The following is a 27,676-nucleotide window of genomic DNA, read 5'->3' as shown; positions in this document are numbered from 1 at the left end:
CATTGTCTTAGGACAACTGTATCAAATTAAATATTTCATTTTTTTCTGGTTTTGTTTTCCTTTGGAGGAAAATTAGATGTTTTAATAACATGGGGCTTGTTTTTGTCATTTTTATTCATCATTCCAACCTGTTATTAAAAAATATTTTTGAGTTCTGAAAATGTAGTTACATTTTAAATGTTATTAAGGGGGAATTACTACCATTTTAAAAAGTCATACGGTATCCCTATGGTCTACGACAGCCGAATACAAGGCAGTCAGTCAGTTTTGGTTATTTTTAGTTAGTTTTGGTTTTAGTTTAGCTCGACACCTATTAACAGGTAACTAACAGGTTATGTTTTAAAGAAAAATAAAAGCAAAATGATGAGAAATACAAGAGGCCTTTCCCTTAAGTCTGGCGCTCTTTTGATTCAGTGAGCTTAAGCGCTGCATTTCAAAACGCTATTCATTTAGAGGTCGTGAAATTTGAATGTTTTGTGATGTAAAAGATGATGTAAAAGGCTTTGCTGACAGACAGATGGCTAGCCACGTTAGCATGTGTTCACATAGTGCCCACTGCCCACCATCCGGTCTCCACTGGTTAGCTAACGTAAGCCGGGGCACTTACTGTGCACCACCTGGGTTGGGCGGGAGCTAGCTAGCCATGCTGCTTATTCGAAGATTACTGCTGGCAACAAGACAGCATTGCTGCAGAAACATGGTAACCACCCTCTGGTCTCCTACTAGGTGGCCCCGGTGAGTTAGCAGCTTCATTTTGAGCTGTAGAATGCTTTTAGCACTGTTGGATATGTTAGCACCATTAGCCAGGCGGACACTGCTAACAGTGATAACAAAGCTAACAGTTGTTAACGATGCTAAAGGGGGTTTGGGGCTCAAAATTGACCTGAGTACTCTCCAGAGCAACCTTGAGGGAGACCAGAGTGTGGGCACTACTGATGGTAATCGCAGAATGAGTGGCAGGGTTAGCTAGCTCCCACCTGACCCAACTGGTGTGCAGTGTAGGAAATTGTCAAGTGGCAAAATTAACCTATAGACTTACTTGAGTCTGGAAAGTCTGGAACTGCTCCATAGACAACGAATTGAGAAAGATATTCTGGATGACATTGAGAGCACCTGAATGCTCTAAGTATATGGGTGCCTTTTCTGTTTCAGAGCTGAGAACAGTGCAACAGAATAAAGCTCATTTAGACATAAAAAAGAAAACATTTTTTGGGTCCACAAAATCAGGCCTCCATTCATTGTCCAAGGAGCAGCTCCAAACTTTATACTTGATGACATCACAAATTTAAGACTTACTTGTCTGGTTGCTGGCTTTGAAGGAGAGCAGCTCATGTTCACAAATATCGATTGAACTTTCCATGAGCTTTTCTCGGCCATGAATATAACATATTGGAATTCTTAATTTAGGTGGTGTTCCCCTGTAAGGTCACTGCCTTCAACAGTTTAGACAAGGGGGAGAATGGTCGGAGAATCACCTCAGAAATATGTATTGTGTTATATATTTCTGAGGCACTATCTCTCAGACTCTGATGAATTTATTTATGAATGTGTTTACTTGATAAAACATAGCATTTTAATTATAATGTTAAACCCTGTTTGCAAAACAGCTTCTTTTGTTATTTAGTGTTTCACTGATGTGGAGGGTGGCTATTAAAAAAAGCACATGCTTGCAGATTGAATAACCTGCTTTTCATCTGTGCGGGGAACCTATAAAATTATCCCACTATTTTAATGAGCCCACATTAATTTTGCATATCAACACTTTTCACTCAACAGAAAACAGTTGTTACCAATGACACCCCGAAACCACTCGTCTTTTGATCATAAAGATTAATTTCCAGACAAAGTGATCCCTGCCTTCAAATGGTGCTTTCAGGTGCGTCTCGATAATAATCAGCAGGCGGCAGAAACTTTCCTCCGCATGACACAAAGCGGAATTCAAAAACTCCCAATCTGATGGAGATCCTAAATGTTGCAAATTAAAAAGAAAAACTACGCATTTTAAGTTAAAAGTTAGTATTTTCCAAAGTCTAAAGATGAGACATCCCATTGATCTTCACCCTCTGTAACTCCAGCCTGTTTGTCAAGATGTTCAGAGTTTTTGACAACTGCTACAATCCTGCAGCTATGCCTGCCGCACATCAAACACTATTCTCAACAATGAACAGACTGCTTAAGATTCAACTAATGTTTATCCAGGGATCTGAAACATGCATTCTAATCATATCTTGTTGGAAGAGATGAGCCCCCCGAACGATCAGAAGTTAAAGTCTTGAACTGCCAGGTCTTTTTCTACTTACTCAAAGCAATATGAGGCACTCTTTCACTGGATGTGACACAGCTAAGGTGCAGTAAACAACATTTTACAAGCTCATAACTTCAAATGACTCGAATATATATTTGGAATTTGCAAAACTATTTATTTGCATCGCCGAATAAGTATTTACAGTGTAATTGAATAAAAGTGTAACATGTAGTTAAACCAAAATAAGTGAGGCCACAACACAGAAAAACTGTTATTTAAGATTTCTTCCTTTGTGCACATCCACAGCAAACTTTTGGCCTTGTGACCTTTAACAAGCTGTGTGTTGCTTTGATTTTCGGACACAAAAAAGACCCCCAACCGATCCAAGCTAACACTGACACACGGACGGATAATAATGAACACAGACAGGCGGAGCACAGAAAGATGCTCACAGCAAGGGACAAACTGAGACCGACGTGTGCAGACGAACAGACTGAGAACAACCCACGCAGGCAGACACAGACTGAGTGCGCCACACAGATACAGCGGGACAGCCAGTGGAGACAAAGGGAGGACAATCTGTCAAGCAACAACTGAAGTAAACCTTAGAAAAGTGTTCATGTTGCCAGTAAGTGCATTAAAGTTTACCCCCGCGCCTTCCAAAAACTGTGGTCTCCTTTAAAAACAGCTTTTGAAAGATTAGAAAAAGTTGCACGGTTGTTGCCACACCGCTCACCTGAAAGCTATGCTGTCACTTACTGCTGCTGCTCAGAAGCTGCACCTCCGCCCCACCACCTGCAGGCTCTGAGTCTACATTCCTCCACGGGGAAAGTTATTGTTAGTTACTCAGAGGTACCTGCTGTGCTGAGCACCGGCTTCCTAGTGGGGAATGACAAGGTCAAAGCTTAGGTGATGAAATATCAGTGCTGCTCATATTTGACATCATTTTCATAATAAGCCAAGACCAAAAATGAAAGAATTGAGTGGCAGGCCTTGTCTTTATGTCTCAGCAGGAATAGGAGACGACTACAAGGTCCAGGGAAGATGAGTTTCTGCACCTTTACACAAGAGAGCACATGAAAACTGATTTTACAGAAATATTTTTCACATATTACATATTTTACATGCCCAAAAACTACATGTGCCAGTGTGTGAATTATGTTGAATGTATTTTTTTTTTGATATTTCATGTGAAATCAGTGTGTCGATTGGTAGAGATTTCATACTGATTCATACTGATTCTCCCGCAGTTCTATGTACAGCCTAGTCGCAAGAGTCAAGTGTCAGCATTGCATGTTTCTGCAAACCACAGATGGGTGACATTTATTATGAGTCATACCAACCTAATTTTGATCACATGTATGTGAGCTATGTCATCGTGAGGTGGAGGTGATGGTGATGGCTTGATACCTAGGTGAGACAGCAGCCAAGCTGCTTACCACTTGAGAGCACTGTTTGAGACCAACAGAAACACACTGACACATTGCAGCATTTCCAACTGTGATTGTGGTAAAAAAAAAATCGATCTGGTATTTATAGCCAAAACACAACCTTTACCTAATCATAACAAAATGGTTTTGTGCTTAAACATAACCACACTTTAGGCAAGGCAAGGCAGCTTATTTGTATAGCACATTTCATACACGGGAAATTCAAAGTGCAATGAAATATAAAACAGAGTAAAGGATACAGAAAAGAGTAAAGAGAAAAAAAGACAAAAGGTAAAATTACTAAATGATTTACAATTACAAACAAAAATCACCATTAAAAACAGCAAAAGTGCAGAAGAGGTGCAAAGATAAAAAGAATATTTAAATGATTTAAAATTGAGTTTAAAAAATAGGTTGCAGTCATTATAGGGTGGAGTAGGCATTGTAAAATAGGGATGTTTTTAGCTTTGTCTTGAATTAAATCAAATCAGAGCTGACTGAAGAGTTGTTTTAATCACAGAGTTTTGAAACGTAAAGAACTGTGAAGTTTAAACATATCAACTACATAATGTACAAATGTTACATATTCGTGATTTGAAGAAATGTAAAATGCCAACATTTATTCTGGTAATTTTGATTGCAATTAGGGCTGGATTCTGGTGTGATCTTGAGTTATCAGAATCGCGCCTCCTCACACAGTTACATGATTTGGGTGGACAAGGAGGAGGAGAGTGAAGTTGTAAGTACAGGAAGTTTTAACACTTGAAATGATTGTTCTCAGGAACCTTAAAGCCCAGATCAGACCAAAGATTCGCAATGAGACAAAACAGTTTTAGAACGTTGCAGAGAAAAGTTGCAGCGGTGTGAACTGACCATCTGAGCTTGACTCAACCCAGCTGATGGTGTCACCTGCAACTCAGCTGGACTGGCATTAGAACGTAAAGCTCGTCACCTGTTTCTACAGCCATTTGGCTTGTAGTGAAGTCAGCTGGTCAAATCAAAGTGACTGCAGATGGCATGTTCACCTGCTGCAGCAGGTTCTCTGTCCCTGCTAAGCTCTCTGTTTCCACACACACACATTCTCACTCACTGATTGATTGGCGCTGCTTACTTATGCTTTTGTGGTGTATTTATTATGAATACAGTCCATCTGATGCTTGTTTTGTTTCTGCTTTTCACCATTTCATCACTACTACAAATGCAGCTGTAGCCAGTATCTCACTATCACTATCCTCATTCATATTTTAAAAAACTACAAATTATATTCAGCCACAAAATAAATCTGAAGAGCTGGAAATCGGAACAGAAGTACAGAGAGTTGTTGCATAGAGATGATACACCATCTCATCTAGTTGCGTTGGTGTGAACCAACAGGTTTGGAGAACGCTGCAAAAGGGCGCATTGCAAGTAGTTGCATGTTTGAAAGAATTTTTGTTTTACTGGTTTGAGTCATCTGTTTTTAAGTGTTGTGAGGCAGTTTTTATTTGTTTGTATGAAAGTTCAGAAAAAGAAGAAAATAATCAAATATGATGAAGTATGGTGCAGTTATTTAAAACCATTTCACGTGATAAACGAAAAAAGGCAACGTTGAAAATATGTTTTAATTAAGCAGAGATTGTTGGCTAAAGGTTGTGACCAGGCATATAAAAGTCTGGAATGAAACCAGAGCAAAGCCACGGTTTACATCTTGTGTATATTGAAAGGCATCAGGGTATGGTTTAAGGCATTACCATACGAAAAGTACATATTGTTCTCTTGTGAAACTGGATGAGAGTGGGTTTAAATGTCTTGGGTGCAGCAAAGTATACTGCAAAGAGAAACAGGAGAAGAGATATTACATCTAACGCCATCAATCTTCTCAACAAAAACAGTTAATAACATTTCTCAGTGGGAGTTCACTGCGCGGTACAGTACGTGCTCCTCAATAAAAAGCAGGTAATTCGGATTAGTGGCAATATATTAAGAAAAAAAAGATAAAAATGATTTCCCATTGTGTGGTATCACAGCTATCTCCGCACAGCAGGAAGGACATCCTGTAGGAGCCTCCGTACTTTTTAATGCTACAGAGCTTATAATGTAATGTGGAGCAAAGGTGCTCGAATGTTCCCTCTGAGAGAGATAAGTCCTGCGGTGTATAAATTGATAAACGCCTTTATCAAGCTGGCACTCAACTGTTTTGCTGTGATTCCTGCTCAGGATTAGTAGTTTCTCATACGGCAGCGGTGACTGAAACGTATACTGTAGATACGAAGGAAGATACAAAGGAAGTGGGTTAGCTGGGAGTCGCTCTCCAACTAACACTCAATCCTCTCCTGCTTGTAAAAGATAGCTGATCACAAAGTCTGCCATAATACAATTTTGGCTTGAGTCAGTAGAAGAAGCTGCCCCCTGGTCTTTTTGATTTTGGCAATGAAAGAAAAAAACAACATCTCATTCATTATATAAATATCATAAATAATGGTAACTAGTTAAGCAAAGTAAAGTTTACTTTAAACTGACTCCACTAACACACATAAAACATGGTTTAACTACAAGACCATCAACAAAAGTAGGAGATTTTCTCAATGATAAGTTCACAGACAAAACACGTTGCATAAATTAGCTTCATGGCCAGCAGAATTTCCCTGTACTTATAGATCAACAACTTACACATATTATTTATACTTTCTCTGAGTCACCATTGGATTGAGTCACATCTCCTGACAGCCCGGTCTCACTTCCATCTTCTCAAATACCGACACCTGGTCAGTGGCCCATGGGCGTCAGACATTGACACACAGAGGCACCCGCTGCACCAGTATGAGATGACTGGGCCACAGCATTTGTTGATGCTCTAAGCAATTAATGTGGTTTGAAGGGCAAGGAAGTCCACATTTGGGAATGGAGGTGGATGGATCAAACAAACATCGGACTTTCACCTGGGAGTCGGCTGATTGAGTCCAGTATGAAACCAAAAGTTAATCGAGTTATATTTAAATACAAATTAAACTTTAGGTAGCCCACTAGAATAATATAGTCAATTGCTTAGGTTAGGAAAAAAGAACATGTTTTGGCTTAAAGTAGTCGTTTTGGGGGGGGACCAATCCTAACAGGAAAAGCAGCGATGTTTCGGCAACAACCAACGCTTTTCCATGGCACCATCCCCACCGATGGGTCACGACAATACACCCATGTTTGGAGCCTAAGGGCTCATTTATGCTCCCTTTACGTACAAAAATGTATACGTCCGTTTCAAACGATGTTACCGTCACTGCCCACATACTTCCATGCGCCCTTTACGTTGGCATGGATGTTAACCAATATATCCACCAGGGGGCACCCCAGCGTCAAAAGTTTATGACAACAATAAACTCAAAAACAAACATGGCGACTGTGGAGGAGATACTGATAATGTACCTCTTGCATAAAAGACAAAAACAGAGGCAGCGTTGTAGGAGGTGGTGGTCGGTGAGGCCGTTAAATACATCGCAACTGGAGGACGGAGAATTCTTTTCACTAGTACTGCCGATGAGAGAAATTAAATTGTTATTTCTTCTTCGTGTCTCACTAGAGCTACGTATCGGGTAGTGACAGCAACACTGCCCCCATGGTTCCCGGTGGTACTGCTCCGTTTGGCCCGTATCCGTAAGCTTTATGGAAACTTGCAGAAATATGGACGAAATGAACGTGGAGCATGGACAGAAGGCTCCATCCGTATTCGTATTTAACGTTGAGCATAAATGAGCCTTAAAAGTTACTGGAAACACAGAAAGGGGTCACTAAAACACAACCGTTGTTGCTGTTTGTTCATCTCAACAGAAATGCCATTCCACACTATCCTCCTTCACCTCTTCACCTTACATATTATGTCACCTTAGAAATGTTGATATGATAGTATGGTTTGCAGAAACATACAGTGTGAACATTTTCTTGTGCTGGGCTGTACGGATTTCTGTTTTTACTTTGCATAAAAGACATTGAACCATTGATCATTGACACATCATGGATACATTGACCCCGATCCATGGATCATTACACTCTTAATATACTGTGTAATAACAACAGATATTTTATTGAAAGTGGGGTCATGCCAGATGGCCTTTGATTGTTCTAAGATTGCTGTAAAGCACAATCTCTTACAGTGTATCTCTCAACTGTAACTGTGACTGTTTGATCATCCGTATTTACATTCATTTTAAATCAGGCTGCAAGATCTGAGCTCATGAGGTCACTTTGTCATCAGTATTCCCTTCTCCTTTTGGCCTCTGACAACCTCCGTCCTGCAAATTACATCCTCTGATGCTTCAAAGAGCACTGTGACAAGCCCCCCTCTGACTCTGACCAACTGCCAGTATTTCCAGTCTTGGATTGACACTTTAAATGAAATAACCATTGAACAAAGTAGAAAGGAGGCCATCTTTGTCTGTGCACAGGCATCTGTACCCGCTGAGTGTTAGACAACAAAGAGCCATAGGGAGCCTTCTCGGGTGTCGATGGGGGTTGTGGTGGTGTGGGGGAGTGAGAAATGTCACGTCTATGATTGTCTCTGATGTTTTATGCCAGAGATGCAGCCTTCAAATCTCTGAGTGCCGTCAGCGGATGAGATGCCTCTGGTTGTATGTTTCCGCTGCGTTCAGTTCACAATAGCAAAGCGTAGTGTGTGTGTTTCACTGTAGGGACAACAGCAGTTGACAGATTTACAGGAGATTGGTTTAGAGCTGAAAGCACTATTTGTAGACCTGCAACATTGTCGCGTCTAAAAATACAGACTCTTGTCGTTTGTCCAAATACTGTAAACAAGTGACTGACCTTTAGACGTACAGCAGCTCTGTTTTCTCCACGTACACGACTATTTGACAGCTCTTTGTGTCATATTTTGCTATGGAGTGATCTTTTTTGTGGTATAAGTATGTTTTCAGCATGCCGTTTAATCTTAGCAAATATGCATTATATGTTTTCCACTTATCACTTTGAGGGAAATGTAACAGCAGGATATTTACACCACACACTGTCATGAGCAAATTCAATCTGCAGCCAACTGATTGAGCAATTTGCTCAGCAATTGAGCACAATAGGCTATCAACATGCAGGAAATACTAATGTATATCACAGACCCAGGAGTAACAAGCAGTTACAAGATAAAGAAAGCTGCAGTCAGAAGTTGTTCTTCAGCACTAATGATACAGTGGGTTTGCAAACACTGCCGAAAGGGCACCCAGGGCTTTATTCTCCTAATAACAAATGCATTCCTTGTTAAGCTATCACGCTCTGTTTTGATAGTTGTTTTCACTAAACTCTATGTATCTTTCATGACATGAAACCAAAGCCAGTTGTTAGCTTTGGTTTTTAATTTCTGAGTTTTGATTTATTTTTGTGACACTGGATCATAGATACGGTGTCCAAAACTAGGCAGATCAGAATAAAAAGGGCTTTTAAAGGATACTCCACCCCAACAAAAACAAAAACACATGCTTTTCCTCTTACCTGTAGTACTATTTATCAGTCAAGATTGTTTTGTTGTGAGTTGCCGAGTGTTGGAGATATCAGGCTTAGAGATATCTGCCTTCTCTCCAATATAATGGAACTTGATGGCACTCATCTTGTAGTGTTCAAAGTGCCAAAAAAACAAAACAAAAATAAAACATTTGAAAAACTTTTTAATATTACAGCTCAGCCAAGGGAGACACTGTTAATGTTTACATCTCACACTCAAAATACAAGGTGTAGCTTGAGTAGGCCATTTAATTGGACTTCTGTCCTTGTGCTGGAAGTAATTTATTGACCTAAGTATGTCCGACTCTGCTATGATTGGTGGTGATATGCCCCCGTTTAGCTTGTTAGTATTGGACCTTTTTCCAGTTAACCTATTACATCACAAACCAAACAACCGACAAACAAGTTTGCTACAGTTAGCTAGCGGAAACTGGTACCATGACGGACAAATTAGCCAAAAAGCTATTTTTCATGTGTAGTCCCTTGGCCAAGATGCTACACAAGGCTACCTAAAATACAACAAAGTACAAAAAAGCAAACCAAAAAACAGCACAAAAAAAGGAAAAAGAAAATGGGGCATACAATAAAAAAGACTTTGAACACATCAAGAAATTATTTTAACATGATTTTTCAGTAACAAGTATGTAATGATCATGAAATTTGTGATTCAGTGCTAAAACCTGAGGCAAAATAGATGCAATATAAAAGGACATACAATTATTAAAAGCACGTGGCATATGTAGATGTAGATTTTGCCATGTTGTGAGCGGCTTCTTCTTCAGTTAAGCGTTTAATGTTTTCGACTTCCGGGTTACAGCCCAAGGTGGACACTGTGGAGCATGTTCTGAGTGCCACGGCCAGTTTGGGTCCAATTGTATACATGCAGGAGTAATTAGACTCCCAATTGCATTATCTGTGTGTGTTGGTCCGACTTTGATAAATTTGATATAGAACGTTTTCAGTCAGACCAACATCAATCTGGAAATCCATCGGTTAAAAAAAACAAACCAAAAAAAAAAAAATTTTTTTTTTCCCTTCCTTTACCTCTGGAGGCACAGCCCGGAGTTTTTCGACTAACGGAAGTGCAGGGGCCTCGGCGATCGCTCACACCCTTCACTTCTGGCAGTGCCCCCCAGGGAATCATCGTGTTGTTTACAAATACTTCGGGTAGAAAACCAGCAGAGTTTAGCTATATATCACATTTTTCACGTCACTATATCACCGTGTAGACTAATCTGATGTTTGTTAACTCTATAAACACAATGACTGAACAAACATTACCATTTATGTGTGCATGTTTTGTAATTAACATGGTTATTGCAGATTAGCTGGGCTAACCGTTAGCTGTTAACGTTAGCCGTTAGCGATGTCTGTAATAACCATAGACTGTATAAAAATAAGGTAATAACTCAATAAACGGTCCATGAATAAAATATTTTTTCCAGCGGATATCTTAGTTACAACATGATTGAGCTAGCAAAGCAGCTTTGTGTTGCTATGTGTGGTATTTATTCAGTTATGGGAAATCACGATGTCTAGAAAGCATCAGTGGCTGCAGCTGGCAGGGACAGTTAGCAAAGCTAACATCAGGACGTCATCTGTTAAAAGCCTCCCGTTGTCGGATACGACATGAAACTACTCCAGTTAGCTCATCAATCATGTTGTAACTAAGACATCCACTGGGGGAAAAAAAAAAATTTTCACGTTGACGAGACGGCGTTTTGGGTGGAGCGGTCGCTATGGATGCGGAGCTTGCTGTTTCTGTAGGTACACATTTTCTGGGGACACCTGCACGTCTCGGCCATGCCCCCTCCATTGTGATTGGCTAAAGCTCCAGTCATCTTTCACACAGGGCTGCCGACAGATTCTACAATGCTACCCTTGTAGCCACTTACCGCTCAGAGGGAGCTCATTCAGCGGCTCCTCTGGCAGCAGCACAGCGTCTCTCTTCTTTCTCGCCGTTTGCGTACGGGAGTCGGTGTCGTCAATTGTTTTTGTCATAAACCTTTGGTAATGTAAAGCTACGTGACGCTCGCGGTTCGACAAAACACTATACATATGTGAACCCACGATAGTCTGTCACAGGTTACAGCGTGATGATTAGAGGAGAAATGGCAGAGCATAAAAGTCCAGGTGGAAAAAAAACAACTCATTCATTTAGGATCATTGATAAAAGAGAAGGAAATCACCTGTTGATTTTTATATACGTATAGATCCCAGGGTACATTTTTTGTATTTGGGAGCTGTTTAAATGTGTATGTTGTTGAATTATCAATATTGTATACAGGATCTGAATCTCACTCTGAGTTACTGTTGTTCACTAATTTGTCATATTGTCAAGAATATTGTTATCACAAAAATATCCTGAAATATCGTGGTATTTTTAGGGCCATATCGCCCACCCCTAGCTTAGAGTGACCAAATTATGATTTCTGGAAAGAGACATCGCTGTTGAGTTTTTGAAATGTGTTTTTTTTGGTGCTTTAAGCATCTGAGCAGAGTGTTAGCTCGTTCCATTACATTGGAGAGAAGGCAGACATCTCTAATATCTCAAACACTTGGCAACTCACACCAAAACAATCTATACTGATAAATAGCACTACAGGTAAGAGGAACAATATGTGCTTTTGATTTGGGGGTGAACTGTCACTTTAAGTATGCAAGTACGTATCTAAAAATATGTGCCATAATGGAGGGCATATTGTTTAACCTGCATTAGAATGCTGTTAAGGAAAGCAAAGACATTGCTCTCCATCTGGGCGTCTGAATTTGTGTCCTCAGTCTGAGCAGAGTCCGACACAAAGCACCGGTGGCTTTTTTACTCCCACTGTAGCATCCAGCAGGGAGGGTAAAGGGTTTCGATATGAATGCTGAGTGGGAAAAATAAGAAAACAGGACATCAGAGCACTCAAAACCATGAGAGTTAAAATAGGTTATTGGGTGTAAACACATCCTCTGAAGGGATGAATAATGTAAAATAGGCTGGTTAGTTGTCAAGAGAAACTCCACGCGGATCTCGGGTTAGTGCGATCTGCTTAGCAAAACTGACTTTCCTCTCATTAACAGTTCAAGACAGGCTACCTATTCATGAGCTCCCATTAATTTTCAGCATGGCTTCGGCTTCTTCATTCCTCTTGTATTAGCCCTAATTTCAGATGGACAAGAAATGAGAGAGAATCATTTTTGCATGAGGCCTGACCTACATGACAGGAGAGGATAGCTAAACTGGGTTATGCTTTGATGCAGAGGAATACTGGCTCGGCTCCATGTTATTGTATTATTAAACTGTTCTGAGCATCTGCTGAAGTGACCAGTGACATTCGAGTGCAAGGTGATGCTGTTGCCAGACATGTGTGCGCATAAATTTGGAACAAGCTGCAAGCAGTTTACAGATGTATTTTGTATTAGTGCGGTCTGACAAAAAGGGAGAGGGAGATAGTAGAGCTTGCAAGAGAGATGATGTAGAGGGAAAGGTTGTGAAATAGCAGTTTGATCACACTATTGGAAAATAGTCCCACACTCATAAACTCGACACTCCACATAAAAAGACAACAGATTGAACAAGAGCAAACATCTTTTAGTGAGGAAATCTCAAGACGTTTAATACCATATTTTGTTTCACTCTGAAAAACAAATTTGAAACAATATTTTTTTTGTTGGAAAGAAATAATCCAATGTCTGCGGTTAAAAGGAGCCAGAGCCAGTGGGGTTGTAATTGTTGCAGAATTAACTTGACATTAATTTCGGTGACCATGACAGGGGCACCTCTGAGTCCAGGGCAGGTGGGAGAAAAAAAAATAATCATGTGCGCTGTGGCCTGCTCCCATACCCGACCATCACTCTCTATCAAATTAAAAGGCCAGAGTCTATGTCCTCCCTCCAGAGTGTCATCCCCTCTTGTCAAAACCTAACAAGTAATTTGCTGAAGGTTATTGTTATTGTATGACATTTAATCCAAGTCATGATATTAGCATCATTTCCTGACCGGCCTTCTTAACCTCCAGTCGTCTTTAATTGGTCAGAGCTTTTTAATGCCCATGTTTCACAGTGGGCTAAGTGTCTTTCTCATAATTGTTATGGCTGCTGAACACTGCTGCTAGACATTTTATAGATGGACACTTCCTGTAAGTAACTATAGATAGGTAGTGTTTTCCACAAGTGCATGCACTGTCCAGCTGGGTGAAAATAGTCTCCAGCTCCTGAGGTCTGTATGACTGAAATGCTGCATTTATAATCACAGGAGCCAGCGTGGAATTATTTTTTAATAAAGGACAATCTTTTTATTTCTAGTAATTGTCACACAGGTGTCTGATGTTATTCTGAGCTGCAGCAATGGAATCAGGGTGTAGAATCAGCCACACTGTCAGCTGTTACACCGGGGATAAAGTAAACTTTGCATGACTAAAATGCAGCTAAATGATATGTTTAGTTTCATAAACGATCTCTCCATTTGTTAGAAGCTCTGTTTTAAAACGGAGGAAATGGAAAGGATGGAACCGGTGAGCTGCCGGTAACGTTAAGAATCCAGACATCTGATGACTTCAATCTGTCATCCGGTTAAAAGACATAGATAGAAATGACTAAGATCTAAAAGTGATCTAAAGTGACGGTGACTTGAAACAGCAAGTGAGTAAGTCGGCTGAAAATGCTTTAATGTCTGACTATCTGTCTGACAGCCAGGAAAACCATGATAGGATACCTATTGGAACACACTCAAATGAAAGATCTTGATTTCTCAAAGCTTCTTTTATAGCTTTGTGCTCATAAGGGTTGGGTACCGCACTCGATACTTTTAATGGAGCAAATTTAAATTACATAGATACTACCATGTACTGATTAATGGTCCACAAGGCTGCTTTCAGATCTAGAGTTGTCTTGCTTTGGTCCAAATCAGGAACTCATTTTGTTACAAAGTTGCATAATTGCCTAGAGCTGGTTCGTGTTCTCACGGCAGCATTTACAGGCGGACCAGATCAAATGCCTTGCGCAAGGAAGCTACTTTCATTGGTCAGAATTTTCATGTGGGAAAAATCCAGGAAGTAAACAAAACGTTGAAGAAGAGTACACTTGCAAGATAAATGTGACACTTTCTAATGTCACAATGGAGGGACAACTACGCACGTTGATTTTAGCGCTGGTCATCGTGGACTATATTGCTGTCATTGTTCATTTTAGTCAAACCATACAGTTTGAAAACGAGGCGTGGCTCCAACTAGAAAACAATGTTTTGATGCATTGGATGCGCCGAATGTGCATATTAAGGACTGCAACATGCTCATGTTTAACCCAAATAATGTGTAATGTGACTGCAGTTGGTTCAGATCGAGGTCGGAACACGTTCTCACCACAAACGAACAGCACCAAAGTTCATTTGGAACGAGAGCGAGACCACCTCTTCAAGAAGGTCTCAGTTTGGTTGATTTGGTGTGCACCGTAATGTGATTGCTGTGTTCACACCTGCCCGAACGAACTGCATTTAGGGGGCAAACAAACTTAAGTTCGATTGAACCCAACCAAACAGGGCAGGTGTGAAAGCACCCTTATATCAGTGCCATATTTCAGTACCTGAGAGTACATCTGAGTGAGAGACTAACTTAAGCCTCCTCCAAACTGTGAGATTTTAGCAATCTTCTAAGTTTAGTGCAGATACACTGTGCGACATGGATCTAATAAGCTTGGGTACGACATCAAGCTTGATGTATGCAGACTGTACAATGACAAGGCCTACTAAAATGCAGGCTACGACGTAAAATGCAATAGCTTCTCTGCGCAAGGGTGCTGCACGGGTTATTGCTTCTCAAACTGAGAAGCACAACATAGAGGGTCACATCAAATTACCTTAAGTTTTGTGGGCACTATATACTGCGAGGTGTCTGTGTCTAGGTTGCTCACCTGGCAGCTGCAAGTCTGCCGATATTTCCTTCCAAGCTTCATCCTTCTTGACGTGACCATGGTCAGACCTGGAAGACACATCACACAGACAAGGCTTCTGCTGCCACAACCTGACAAGACCTTCCTCTTTGCTGGAATCCCACACATTTCTTTTTCGTTTTGCCTCCATGGTGAGCTGCTGTCTGTCTGTTTGTTTGTCACACAGTGAGATGGTCACCCCAAATTTCTGACACTGTCAGAATTTTATCCCATGGGATGTGTTTGAGAGGGGGCAGGAAGGTAGGGAAGAGTTTTATTTTATGTGGTGTGTAAAACTTTCTTAATAAATGACAAAATGCTTAAAACCATTTTTTTATTACAGAGAGAGTAAGGAACTAATAAAGGGACAATGAGTGACGATGCTTAAATTTTGGGGGCCAGTACTTGTGTCAGTTAAAATGCGAACGTGTTCTGTTCAGGGTGGACAATTCAGCAGCACACAGTCACAGAAACAAGCCATCAAATGTGCAACCATCAGGGTTCTCCTTGTGAGGGGCAGATGTGATTGCTGACAGATATGTGGACCCTGCAGCACCTCGCTGTGCGCGAGCTGTGCACTCCTGTCTCCTCTTGGTAATGGTGTCTTGGAGATGTGTTAACCCTTGGCGGCATGTGTTTCGTCAGGTGTGGCGGTTGGCAGCCATGCTGTCAGGACATAACACGTCTGTTGAGAAGAGTGATTAGTTCATATGTGTGCTGGTCACTTGGACGCTGGAAGATCCCAGAGTTTACTGTGAGAGTGGCAAAGGAATGTGGGTTTAATGCCAAAGCATGTGCATGAATCTCAGAGAGAGGATAGCCAACCCAGACAACGCAAAGCTGGTCTGTTATTCAGTTTTCAATAGACACATATCATATGTCTATTTCTGGTCGCTCTGACCAATGGTCAAGCAGCAGATTATGACCCATACTTACATTTAGTATAGGGTGACCTCTAATGTGACATTCAGTTTATAGCAAAAGGACTTATTTAAAGCCGAACCATGATGCTTTTCCTAACTTGAACCACCTAGTTTTATTGCCTAAACCTAACCATGAAGTCTTCAAGTATAATGGCTACTGTTAAGGATGTTTACAAAACTGCAGTCATTTGGACTGTAATATATGTCGTTTTGGAGACGGTCATATACTGTATGTCGTTTTGGAGGTCAGTGGAAATCAATCTGTTGTTTTGTTGAGTTATGAGAAAGCATTTGTCTATTTCTTTCCCTCTCCTCTACATCATGCTGTATTCAATTTCTTTAATGAGACACACTAAAGCAGCGACCTCAGTGAAATACTGCCGCAAAGTAAATTGTTTGGCAGGACGTTCAAGGCAATAATGGCCACATTCATATTGCAAGCTTCATCGTTTTGTTCTGACTTAATACTTCCATTTAAAAAATGAAAAAACAGAACAAAGATGTAACACTCAATGCAGAAATACTAATGTAATACCTTAAAAAAAACATAATTGCTTTCTTTGCACCGGATATGTCACTCGCATTAAGGCAAATCAATGACCACGGTCCATCTGCTTAACACCTACACCTCCATTATCCCTTTACTAACACATAAAAATTGAATGAAATCAGATGTGACTGTTCAGATTGAGGTCATATTACTCACATGCTATATATACTGTCGGACCATATATGACAGTGAAAATGTCAGCTTTAAGATGTTTCTCCTTCTTCCCACTCTGAGTCATATATAAGGGGAAAACATCTTGATTTCGGCAATGTTTTTTCCTGCAATGTGACAGTTTTATTTTCTAAAGTGTTCAACATAAATAATTCAGAATGAAGACATGACCACAGCTAGCAACCTTGTGTAGGCTTTAAGTCGACAACACAACTTTGCTCAGCCTGTAGTTTTTGGCACAAATTGCTAGATTGAGTCATAAAACATTGAGCTTCAACACGCAGAGAAATTTTCACATAATAGTCTGTACATGTTCAGTATTCAGCCATGTTTGTGCTCCAAGGTTAGCACACAACCTTCTGTAAAGTCTTTCACACTGAAACATCAGTTGATACGCTTATGCTGTGCACTATATATTGATATAACTCTTAAGTGTTGACTTCTGTTACCTTGTGTACACTATCATGAATGAATCTGGCATTGTAATGATGAGGACATCTGCAGGGTGTAAAGAGTTCACCGCAGAGCTGTCGAAGCTCCCACAGACAACAAACTAACACATGCACAGTGGCTCAACAGACTCTTTGCTTCCCTGCACACTAAACATCCCTCCGTAAATGTGGAGCCAGATTGTGTTTTCTCCATCTTCCCATCTTCTTATTTGCCAACTAGCCTGCAAGTATCCTTTTGATATAAACAGCAGCAGTGACTTTAACATCTCATTTTTCTCAGAGGAGTGGTCAGCTGCAGTCTGGCCTTGAATATGTCACAGGGGGATTCTTTCTGCTCCACGGCAGCAATGTCTAATGTTGTTCAGCCACATTTTTTTCTTGATGTTGTGTTTTCTCTCTCTTTTTCTCATTAATTAGTCAGCAGTTCACCCCAGCTTCTTTTTGACTCAATTTTCTGACCTGAAAGGCAAAGTGAAAGAAAGGTTAAGGACAAAAAAATCATTGCTGTGTGTTCAGTAGTTGACATCACCTCTACTGTGATGCTGGAAACATGTAAGCAACCTTTGTGTTGTCATTCAGACTGATAGTTTTTTTTTGTTTTAGCCATTAAGGAAACTTACTTTCTATTTTTTTTGTTTAAAGTTGCTATTTACCATAAAACTTAAATTAATAGCCCAGGCTATTATTTGCTTATTTCACCGCAATTGACAGACCTATGTTTGGGACAGGCCTTTAATCCCTTTCACACAAAACTGTTGCTCAGCAAACACAGGGAAATACAAATTGTTTATTTAAACCTCTATGAATATTACTTGTATAAAAATAAGGCTTCAAATGATATCTCAATAATGAGTCATTCATTTTATCCCTAGGATTACAATACCCGACATACTGACACTTTATCCAGTTAAAGCAGTACCCACAACTTGGATTAATTTATATTTTAAAATCCTAAATATGAAAGAAATATGAATAACTTACAGGGTAATTGAGGAATGGGCACATAATTTAACGTTATGATAGCTTCAGAAGTAGCAAGTCACCACCTTTTTTTTGTCTCTTGTTTGCCATGCCAGTAAATCTGAGTGCATTATGTTTTGGTGCTCGTAGTTTTAGTAAAATGAACTGAACAATTGAATTATAGAGAATCTAACCGAGCTAACAATATGAAGCATCTCCATACTAACAAAGGTGTAAACATTTATGAACAAACTGAACAATTAACTAATGTTTGCTAAAGTGGGTAGCTGGTTTTATACATCCAAAGAACTTCTATTAGAAAAACAACCAGACCAGGCTTCTCATTGAGACAGGCCTTTATTTGTCACAATGTGTAGCTATATCAGGCTAGTAAAGGGGACTGGGCGTTTAATTGGGACTAGGTTTTTAATTGAAGTTTTACGGTAATTGATGTCACCACTCAGTTCTGAGTTAACAAGCACATCATATACACTGCCTGGCCAAAAAAAAGTCACCACCAAAAAAAAAAAGGTCATACACTCTAATATTTCGTTGGACCGCCTTTAGCTTTGATTACGGCATGCATTCGCTGTGGCATTGTTTCGATAAGCTTCTGCAATGTCACAAGATTTATTTCCATCCAGTGTTGCATTAATTTTTCACCAAGATCTTGCATTGATGATGGTAGAGTCTGACCGCTGCGCAAAGCCTTCTCCAGCACATCCCAAAGATTCTCAATGGGGTTAAGGTCTGGACTCTGTGGTGGCCAATCCATGTGTGAAAATGATGTCTCATGCTCCCTGAACCAGTCTTTCACAATTTGAGCCCATTGAGTCCTGGCATTGTCATCTTGGAATATGCCCGTGCCATCAGGGAAGAAAAAATCCATTGATGGAATAACCTGGTCATTCAGTATATTCAGGTAGTCAGCTGACCTCATTCTTTGAGCACATACTGTTGCTGAACTAGACCTGACCAACTGCAGCAACCCCAGATCATAACACTGCCCCCACAGGCTTGTACAGTAGGCACTAGGCATGATGGGTGCATCACTTCATCTGCCTCTCTTCTTACCCTGATGCGCCCATCACTCTGGAACAGGGTAAATCTGGACTCATCAGACCACATGACCTTCTTCCATTGCTCCAGAGTCCAATCTTTATGCTCCCTAGCAAATTGAAGCCTTTTTTTCCGGTTAGCCTCACTGATTAGTGGTTTTCTTAAGGCTACACAGCTGTTCAGTCCCAATCCCTTGAGTTCCTTTCGCATTGTGCGTGTGGAAATGCTCTTACTTTCACTATTAAACATAGCCCTGAGTTCTACTGTTGTTTTTCTTCGATTTGATCTCACCAAACGTTTAAGTGATCGCCAATTATGATCATTGAGGATTTTTTTCCGGCCACATTTCTTCCTCGAAGACGATGGGTCCCCACTATCCTTCCAGTTTTTAATAATGCGTTGGACAGTTCTTAACCCAATTTTAGTAGTTTCTGCAATCTCCTTAGATGTTTTCTCTGCTTGATGCATGCCAATGATTTGACCCTTCTCAAACAGACTAACATCTTTTCCACGACTACGGGATGTGTCTTTCGACATGGTTGTTTAGGAAATGAGAAGCAACTCATTGCACCAGTTGGGGTTAAATAACTTGTTGCCAGCTGAAAGATAATCGCCCATGCAGTAATTATCCAATAGGAGGCTCGTACCTATTTGCTTAGTTAAATCCAGGTGGCGACTTTTTTTTTGGCCAGGCAGTGTACGTTTTACATACGTGTTCTATAAACTGGTATGAATGAATGAACCAGGGCTGGGTGATGAGGAGAAAATCAAATATCACGATATCTTTGACCAAATACCTTGATATCGATATTTCGATTGTAAGGTTGACTATTGGTTCACAAAAATATTTACACAATGAGATTTCTGATAGATAATCATCAGTAATGTGAATAGTATGACTAAGTGGGTAAAGGCAAATAATAGAACAACTACAACAGTCTGGTAAGTAAAGAATATCACATCTTTACCACTTTACAACATGATGATGATACAGCCTTTTAAACCAGGAAAAGACGGTATCTATTGTCATACTGCAATTGCCCTTTTTAGATAGGAATTGTGCAAATTTACAGGAAAGCCCAATCAGCCTTTTTTCAGCATTGGCAGCATAAAAACAAAATTGGGGAGTGCGGCAAAATGCCACCTACCTACTTTTGTTTATACAGAATGTGCCTTTTTTGGGGCAATGGGGGGTGTGAGCAAGTAACAAAACGTGTAGCTCAGCGTGTGATGTAAACAGTGACGTGGGAGGGAAGCCGCGGCGAGTCAGGCGGCGATAGTCAGACAGCGATTCTCTCGTAAATCGCTCTGTTCATTACCGTCCCCGTCATCTGACGGTTAATGGCCTCTTCGTTTGCAAGTGCAAGGAGGGCGCGCTATTCCTTGTCTCCCCAGTTGCTCATCTTTACAGTGTCTGCCAGTTTGCGTTTCCCTCTTGCTACTAGCTGCTCGCTATTTCCTGCTATCAGCTGTTTCCTGTTTATCCACCGCCAGTGGCTCACACGTGTGGCGTCATCAACAGCTCCTCCCACAAGTCATCAACAGCCCCTCCTGTTGCGGAGGGCCGCCTCAGTCTGTTTAAACTTAAAGGATTCTGTCAATATGTCTACCCTCCGAAGCGGAAATTTGGGTGCCTCAGATCAACTCGTCTTCCCACCTCTGTGTGTATAAACGCTTGCAGCTGGCCGGCAAATCGGCCCAACATTTGCGGAAAATCTGGCAGTGTAAACGGGGCTAATATGGTTATAATTTTGATACACTGGCCAGCCCTAGGATGAACATTTTAAGTGATGCCAAAAAATTGAATATTTTTAACCTTTTTAAATCTCCAGTTTGAGATAATTCACTAAATGAAATCTATTGCAGTTTTACATTTGATCTACAGTAGATGCATTTTAATAGAAGCCACTGAATATGAATTTTAAATTAAAAGCCTGAATCTCTGACAAATATCCTGTGAATCAAAGCTTTTTTTCCATGTTTTAACTCAAAGGGTTGTTTGGCCTCAGATGACGGGAAACATGCCCCCGGCCAAAGGCAATGGTGACACCTTTGAATAAACAATTGTCTGCTCAATTTCCATGAGCCCTCTTGTGAAGGGAAAGACATTTCTGCCTTTTTCCACCAAAAAAAAATAAATAAATCCCTGATGTTCCTGTAGTAATTTCATATCTTTCCTTGCATTCCTTTCCATTTGGTTGTAACAACATAATAATGTCCATTAGGTTGAATGTCAGGAAGATGAGAGGTGATGTTCTGGTCAGCATCGATAATATTACTGTACACTGAAAGTGATCCCATTATGGAACTTTGTCCTTTGACCCCATTTACACTTGGTCACTTGATGCGTCTTGGGTTGATTTGGTACATATTGAATGTTTGTATGTACTGTACTTGTGTAAGTGTAAGTGGTTCAGTAAGTGGTCTGTGAAAGTACCAGATAACGCCAGCTAAAGTGACCCACATAGCCACTCTGTGATCTGTGTGCATGGTGTGAATAACAGCCTGTGAATATGATAATACCTTTTACTCCCTCTTAGGCTATTCAAGGGAATCATCCATATGTTTAAGGATAGTTTTTAGCTAGCTAGCTGCACTTACGTTACTGTAACAGAGGTGCTAAAGTTCACAGGTTATTCTTCTTCTTCAGTTTGAGATGCATTACTACCACCCCCTACACTGGAGTGGTTCTTAAGCTACTTATCATTTTGCTTGGCAGGGCAAAGATGCGTTACAATCACATTTGTGATCTGGCTAAATGTGGCTAAGTGGAAACAGAAGTGTATTAAGTCCCTCCGGGATTTTATGTGGATATGAAACACCTGCAATGACGAGTGTAAATGGGACTATTGAATCCAAAGGTACTCAAAGGAGCTGTGTTCGACATTCAGAGCATTAATATAGCAGCAAAACACTATTTTGTATGTAAAGAAATAAATAGTAGAGTAATGGCATCCTAAGTAGAGAATGAAGTCATGCTCCCTGTGTGTGCGTGTTGTAGTCTAGGGCTGCCCCCAGCTAAGAATTAGTCGACCAATAGTTGCATTTAGGGCCATTAGTCGACTAGTCGCCTGCATGTTTACGATATTAATTTAATAATGAAATGATATATTTTGGGCGGGGCAACACAATGGTTTGAGTTGAAGGTGTGAGAAAGAACAGTATCAGTAACATTGTTAACACTGTGCTACATTACAGAGAAATACAAAACCGTACTAATGAACCTTCATTAATATAGGCCTATATTTTATCTACAAGTGCACGTCACACACTGAGCGAGCCGCCTGTTAATGACGCTGTTGGCAAAGCAGTAATGATTGTGCTAAGTGGCTAATGGGCATGTAGCTACTTCCATGTTTCAGATGATGCGTCATGTTTGTAGGCGACCAATGAAGATGAGTTTACATATCACCTTGGGTTCATCCTTCACCTTCTCAAAATGATCCCACACTTTGGATTTCCTGCCCGACATGTTATTAACTAGCCTGTGGAATAACCGCAGGTACCAAGGTGCAGCTCCTGATAGAGTTTTACATTTTCTTTTTTGTTTGTTTGTTTGTTTGTTTTTCTTTTCTGCGACTAAGCTACCAATGAAATCTTGCCGACTAATGACCTTTCTGGTTGACTGATGTTTGGTCGACTATTAAGTGGGCAGCCCTATTATAGTCAGAGCTTCTCTTTAAAACATTTTGTAAGTTCTTTAGCTGACAATTTAAACAGAGAAAAAGAAGGCAAAACAAAAATCTCAACTGTGGTGAGTATTTTCTGTGCAAATTTTACACCCACATAATGTCATTCCTTCTGTTTCTCGATCAAAACAGTAACAGAACTTTGACGATTTGGTAACATGGGATTATTTGTTACAGATTAAAGTCTGTCTGACGTGTCTGAGGCAGAAATCATGTTTACCGAGGAGGGAATTAATGAATGTTTAATTAATATTACCTTTAGTCACATGATATATCATTCTATGAAATAGTTGGGTAGTCAGCCACGTTAACTTGCTAGCTTACTATAAGCATTAGATGAGTTGAGTATACAGCTACTGTAGCTAATGTTATGTCGCAAATTCAGTCATGTACTGTAGTAGCCCAGTGATGTTATCCAAGGTCAAAGAAATCATACTAAAATTAGCTTTATGAGCGTGTTGAATGTTTCTACTACTGCTACTTCTTGTGGTTAATGGCATGTGGCATCATGCATTGAAGGTGCATTACCGCCCCCCTCTACGGGAGTATGGGTGGTTTAATTGTATGGTGGATTTATAGAACATTTATAATATCTCTATTGAGGAAAATCTTATCAAGATGATTATTATGGTTTTATCACCCAGCTCAATTAGTGCATATGAAACCCTGAGTGTGTCCCCCTGGCTAGCTGCGGTGGTCACCACTGATAGTAGGAGGGCATTGTTGATGAAGTGTAGTGCCTACCCTCCAGCTTCCCCCCAGGTTGACAGCGGTAGCTCTGTCAGCACTGTTGCTGTCTTTAGCGCTACCAACAGCTGCTAGCTGCCAGCTCAGCCACCTCCATGTGGAGAACCATGTGCAGACAGTCCCACTCCAGAATCCAATTTAAAGTCATGCCTTGAATGTGGCATATAACTCCTTTAAAAAACATTGTTGTTTTCCAGATGTTAATCCTGTCTAATAGATGCTGAACACCACACCAATTTAAATTAATATGTTTTTGCACAATCACGCCCCACCGAGCAGCACTGCTCTTCTACAGTGCTAAGGGAAACTGGGGGCCTGCTAGGGGGTATGGAATTAGAATTGAGAATACAAGATGCTTAAAGTTACACACTCAACAACAGCATTTTTCTGTTGGACAAACTTCACGTAAGGCACACCTGCTGCAAAATGGGCAGTGAAAAAGAAAGAACAGACACTGCTGCAGGCCTACTGAAAGGTGAATCAGAAGATACAGGGTCTGGTGGGAAAAAAAAATATAATAAAGCTTGATAACATGGCTGAAAGCAATACAAGGAATACCAATAAGTGACCTCAAATATATTTGTCATTGGCAGGAATAAGCCCATCTGTTAGCTAAGCAGGTATAAAGACTTCACCGGGGAATTTGCTCCTGTTCACGGTTGCAGAGGCAGAATATACTTAAGCAAATAGCTAAGCCGTGACATATAGAGTCATTTTCTTACAGAATTCCTCGCTGCCCAGTTGTCTGTACTATTGTTGTATTATGATTTGAATGATTTCATGAGGATCCAGTGGTCGCATCTTGTGTGTGTGCAATGTGCCGGCAAAATAATCATTTGGATTCCATTACCTTTTGTAGAGAGATAATAGCATTAAAGCCTTATGATCCCCATCCAAGGCTGCTGTATGCCTAACAGAACTCAGCCAGAACAATAGTTCTTTGGCTTCATCCATTGTGATTTACTTCAACAAATGAGATTATTTCTGCCTCTTGAACATTTTTGACTCAGAGAAACACACCACATTTATTGGGCAGGAAGAAAGAGAGGTGAGGCAGTGCTACTGAAAGGTCTCTAAACTAACCAAAGACTGGAGGCTTAAGGGGTTTGGAGCACATTATTGTCTATAGGGGTTAGTGAACCTTGATCACAGATCACAGGAGCTTATTTCGGATGGCTTTATTCTACCTGTAGCGAAAGGTTGCACTAGGAGGCTGCTTATATTGTCTTTGCTGCCATCCACCACAGAGCGTGCATCCATTCGGTTTGCATTCTGTTTGCCTTTGCCACGGCTCCGTTTCTCTCCTCCCACACAAGCTCTCATCTCCTACCAGGAAGTATAGCACTAATGAGGGAAGGAAAATTTGTTACAGAAGGAGATGTGTGCAGAACTGGGATGAGAATTTTTTTAGTTTTTTTTTTTACATGTATCATCACGAATGTCAGTGTCGATTACACATCAAGTGGCACAAGTGATAAGCCAGTCGTTAGGCTTAATCATGTTTAATCAAGCCCAGAGTTGATTGAAATTGCAGAAGGCAACAGATTTTTAAACAGTACATCATTAAATCTAGTCTGAAATGGCATTTTCAATGAGGTATAGCTGTAGCAGCTGCATGTAGGCTTCAGATATTTCAAGGAGGTTAGGATTAACCCTATGAAATGACATACACATACATATTATCTGTATTAGAGCTGGGTCAATTTACGGTTTTACTGGTCCAGTCCGGTGTACCAGCTTGACATTTGTCATTACGATCTGGCAAATTAAAAAGTAGCCTACATCAGCATCCCATGCCGATTGCGTCACAGCACTAAATCCAACTCATATTGCATTAGTAATAAGCATTATGACAACATGATTAATATCATATTATGTTCATGAACTGACTAACAGAGGCACTAGTGTCTGACAGGTTGTGTGCAATTTACTGCAGAGCCAAGGCCGTTGTCTGCAATATGAAGGAGATCATATTTCAGTAGAGGTGGGAGTGGGAGGAGCGGCTCACGCTGTGTTTGTTTATGTAAGTTAATGTGTTTTTTGGGGTGACGAGATGAGACATGGCAGTTGGTCTCTCAAGAAAAGTAAAACTCTGCCAATATGAAAACATTTTGGATTTGAGGCTGACAAAAGTCCTAACTGGCTGAACTTTTGTTGGGCGCCAGGTTTTTTCTATTTGTACTTATTGCTTGCTTTGAAAGTGCCACAACGGACGAGTAACGGCTGATTCATGTAGTTGAAATGAGGAATTATCGATACAATACCTTATTTACTTATTTTACTACAAAACCTAAATAAGGTGCAACTCGCTGAAGGCAGAAAGTGTCTGATAAGCTAAATGACCATTGCTAATAACAAGCTAGGCTACTTGCTGTTAGCTATATTGTAGGTCATTTCCAGCAATTATCGCAATATAAATGTGTGTTATCTCTTTTAAAAAACAAACGTTACAGAGATAGCAAGTAGGCTACTCACTCCAGTCTGATCTTCAGCACGCAGTTAATACCTGGTTTGTATAGATGACGCAACAGAAGTGCATGTTTAATGGATTCGAAGTGGACAAAGAGCTCCAATGTTTTGGGATCCCTATGTCATAGTCAGATACTAGTTTTCTGTTGGGACATGGTGTTATTATGGAGTGGCTACTGAGACAAGTTGATCTTGCTTGGCTGCAAGCAATCCAGGATGCTGCTGCCAGACTACTAACTAGATCAAACAGACGCTCTCATTTTACCTCTTCACTAAAATCCCTTTACTGGCTCCCTGTTGAGTTTAGGATCCAGTTCAACATTCTCATTCTTACATACAAAGCATTACAAGGTCAGGCTCCCTCTTATGTAGCTAAACTACTTCACCCCTATTCTTCAGCGCCCACTCCTTGACCAAATATGCTAAGTTTGTTGTCTGTCCCTTGCACTCGCCTTAAGACACGTGGTAATCGTGGTTTCTTTTAAAAGCCAGCTAAAGACACACCTGTTTAGACAGGTGTTTGGGTAACTTGTATGCACCAGAGCTGTACTTTTCACTATTTCCCTTTTCACTACATGGCTCACTCAGTCACTTTGTCTCTATGATTTCTTTCTCCTTGCACATTGCCCTTGTGAAACACTTTGTGACCTATGTCAGCGAAAAGTGCTTTTAAGTGAATTTTACTTACTTACTTACTTACTAGGGATGGGCAGCACAAGCAAAAACACTATTCGAAAATCATGGCAACTATTTGATGATTTTTCGAATAATCGAATCCTCGCCGCCTCCTGCGTGCCTCGCTCTCAAATGACTGTGGATACTTGTTGTAGACTTGTGATACGCAAGCTTTGCCTCACAGAGTTTGCACTGCACCTCATTTTCGTTTATTTTGTCGAAGTTGTTCCACACGTAACTTTTTGATGACTGTAGTAGTCTCTGCATGTTTCTCCTGTTTGTAGAAGAGCATCAAACTAGCTGGTAGCCCATCTCACACCGCTGTAGTAATCCTATACTGCCCTCGTGCGGTTAGGAGCTGAATTGCATGTCAAATAAAGGGGGGAAATAAGACGGCGAATAGTAATAGTCGCATTAAAAAAATCGATTTTTCAAAATAAAACGACTATTTGAAAATTCGAAAATCGTGACCCATCCCTATTACTTACTACTATACTTACTACTTATAAGTGGGACAGCTAGTAAGCTATGCCAGACTGGTCTGGTGTTTGGCCTGATATAAAACTGGTTTAAAAATGTTCACACCTGCCCAACCCTAGTCTGGAATAGGGCTAAATAATATGAGAAAATAATGTAATTGCGATTTTCTCTTTTGACTAATATTGTGATTGCAACTCAGTGTATGTGATTTTTTTTTCTTCTGTATAATTCACTTCACAAACAATAAATCATTTTGCACACAACATTGGACACAGCCAGCTGCTCTTTCATGTAGAACAACAGACCATTTTTTTTTTTTTTTTTAAAAAAAGGCTCTTAATGAAGCATTGTGGTGCTACAGACATGCCCCGGCCTATAAATTATAGATGTAAAGGAATATACTTGCATGGTACAGACCCCAACAACAGTCATGTCATCATTGTT

The sequence above is a fragment of the Epinephelus lanceolatus genome, chromosome 21 (assembly GCF_041903045.1).
Source record: "Epinephelus lanceolatus isolate andai-2023 chromosome 21, ASM4190304v1, whole genome shotgun sequence".
In the NCBI taxonomy this organism is placed as follows: domain Eukaryota; kingdom Metazoa; phylum Chordata; class Actinopteri; order Perciformes; family Serranidae; genus Epinephelus; species Epinephelus lanceolatus.
Note: the sequence above shows the minus strand (reverse complement) of the source record.